The following is a 3445-nucleotide window of genomic DNA, read 5'->3' on the forward strand; positions in this document are numbered from 1 at the left end:
TAAAACGTAAGAACAAGAGCACTGTTTAGAGAGAGAGGAGATTAGAGATTTCAACTTAAAAAAAGTAATTATAAACTTGACGGAAGGAACCTCTTTAATATGTGGACAAAGTGTTGCATTAATAAAAATAATCATTTAATCTTATATATATACAAGGAACTATTACAAATATAGGATATAAGACAACTCATAGCTAACGATACTATAATCGCTAAGTATTACCTAAAAAGACTATGCAAATTAATAATTAACAATTTAGTGTTTAAATAAAAATGTGGTAGTAAGAGTGCTCATTTCAAGTTTGGCATTGTGTCTTTATTAGAAAAACATAGAAACTTATTATTTAGCCTGCGGTGTACTTTATCGATACACAGCAAAGATAAAATACATGTACATATATCAACAAATTGTTATGTCCATGCTGGCTAAAAAATAAAAATCAATAGAGTGAATCTTATAAATAAGTTTGACACTACACATGGAATCTTGAAAATCAGTCGATGTCTCTGCAAATATTTCTATCACTCTTTTTTTTTTTTTGTTTAGCTGAATACATGCCAATATGATGGTGCTTCTCGCACAATGGGGGCTCATCATATCTGCTATACTCACTTCACGCATCCACTCGATATTTATAAATATTCCTTATTAATATTGAATTATAAAACACATATCCTTAACTTATTAATCTGATTGAAAATAATATATATAATCATTGTTAAATTACTTCCAGCAATAACAATTTTCTTGATGTAAATATTCAGTTTATACCATTTGATAAAAAGCCTCAATATAAACATCAAACATCGCTTAAAATTATGTACAAGCGAAAAACTATATCACATATGTAGTAGTTAACACCTAAAGAAAGCTACGTTATATTTATACCCAAGTAGCTATAGTTATTTTTTATTTCAAATTTACTTTAAAGGTGCACTCATATCTCAACATGAATATTTTTTTTTTAAATTAAAAAAGGAAAAATACACATAAAATAATATGTTATCACACACGAAAAAATACATAAAAATAATTTAAGATCAGTAAAATGAGTTTTGCTACCATGTTTGAGGAAATGAGTACAACCGAGCGAAGGTCAAAGTACATCGTAGTAATAGAGTTTGTATGGCTAACACTCTTAAATGTTTATCATAGTTTATATTCAATGCCCACATCTGACAGCAATGCACGAGTGAGGAAGGGTATAACGTAAATATATATATGTATATAAAAAAAATATATAGGAAGTTTTTTTTTTAAAACATGAATGTGACATGAACAAGTTACTCTGGTGCGACAAATCATTTTGATTCTAAAATATTTTAACTTATCAATGGATTTATAAATTACTAATTTGTGGATATTGCAATGAATGGCATATTCCAATGCTTTTAGCGTGTATGTGTATGGAGACACATAAATACAGATATATATATATATTTCCTTTAAATACAGCTCAGTTAATCTAAACGATAAAAAATTAATAATTATTTAAGTCTAGACATTACAGATATAGAGACAAAAAAATTGGTGTTATCTATAACATTTAATCCACGGATCTCTTAAAAACTAAGAGATAATACTAATAATATACATTTTTTACAAAGAGAAAATAATAATCAATATAGTTTCAGAGAAATGAAGTACTGTGCATATGTATATCCAAGTTGCACACAACATAAATATGACATAGCTACCACTTAAAGAACTATTCAACTTATTTAGCTAAATAATAAAAAAATAATTGGTATGCTATATTTGTGCCTAATTTTGATCAGTTTAATTTCTTTTCATTTAAATTCATATAAGGTATGGACACCATTATACAGAGTAACATCGCTATGTTTACAATTGACGATGGTAGCAGGTGAACGAAAAACATCTAGTAACATTTAAAAAAAAAAAAATTACAAACATAAATTAGGGTGAAAATAATTCTCCAGGAACATTGAACCATGTCTGATAATAAACTTGGAAACTAAATACGAGTTTTTCCAAGTCATATTATTATTAGTTAGTATTTAATAAAAACAGGCTTTCGATATCAACATTACCTAAAATAGAACAATCATGAATATTAAAGCATAATATACAATATAAAAGATTAAAATGTTTTAAAAATTTGAGTAAACATAGCGACTTGCACATTTAAGAAACAAAAGATTAATCCTAGGAATATATAATTAGAACAAATACACGCACAAATGCATATAAATGAATGTCTATATGCATTTGTGTGTGAAACGAAGGAAAAATAATAAAATGAAAAATAGTTAATAATTACTATATAAAAAAAAGATATGATTTTCCACTTAATTATTCTTTATTTCAAAAATTCAGTCTGTCTAATAAATATAGCTTAGTGCATAATAAAGCTCAAACTCATCAGCAACTCAATAAATGCCTTGATTAATGAGCAAAAATGTAAAAATACAAATTAGGAAAAAAAAAAATTTTTTTTTAATAAATGGAAACATTTTGTCAACATTGAATGAATTCTGAGCTTTTTTTTTTAATTAAATTTAAATTTATACATAACATTCACTCTAAGAATAAAATAAATTTACAAAAATGGGTTTATAATCATAATAATTACTAATATATAATGCACATAGTGGTTGAAATTATTTTTACATATCACTAAAGCGAGTCAAAACAATATTATTTATTTCCCAAACCATGAAGTGTTTACAAACAAAATCGACATACCGACCAGTATAACCGATAAGGGAGAGAATGAGAACCTACACTCTAGTGGAAGCACAGTTGGTGAGAGGGTAGAGTTAGATAAGGAAACCAATATGTTAAGATATAAAAAAAAAAGTGTATCACCAACGTTTTCAAATAAGCACATTACAACGGTATTAGGGCTAAATGTAATTCGTAAATTATATAGATAAATAAAACTGTATATCTATAAATAATACAATATTTTAAAAAATAAAATATTAACTAAGGAGCAATCTATATATTTGTGGGTATTATATATGATAATGTAACTATATATATTAAAGCATAAGAGAGAAAAGCTATAATCCGCGATTTGACACAATATTAATTTGCAATTAAAAAAAAAAAAGATTTGGTTAACAGGTAATTCACGGTACACCGACATGAATGTAACCATCCTCTTAAACAAACAAAACAACTCTTACAAAAAAATAAAAATAAATAAACACTTTTGTAATAAAAATAAATACATGTACCAAAAAAAAATATATATTTTTGTAATCCATTTAGCAACGTGCCTTGTGTTCACCGTAGTCAAGTAAATATTTGCATATGGCCAGAGATTATTAACAAGAAAATAATCTTACGAAAAAACTACAACCCACTCTTTTGTGAGCATCAATTTCACAATGGCTCGGTATTATATTACGCACACTCACGATTAGCATTAGAATTATTAACACCTGTTTCCAATTCAGCTCATTAAATATATATA

The sequence above is a fragment of the Halyomorpha halys genome, unplaced genomic scaffold (assembly GCF_000696795.3).
Source record: "Halyomorpha halys isolate HHAL.00 unplaced genomic scaffold, Hhal_1.1 Scaffold78.1, whole genome shotgun sequence".
Lineage (NCBI taxonomy): Eukaryota > Metazoa > Arthropoda > Insecta > Hemiptera > Pentatomidae > Halyomorpha > Halyomorpha halys.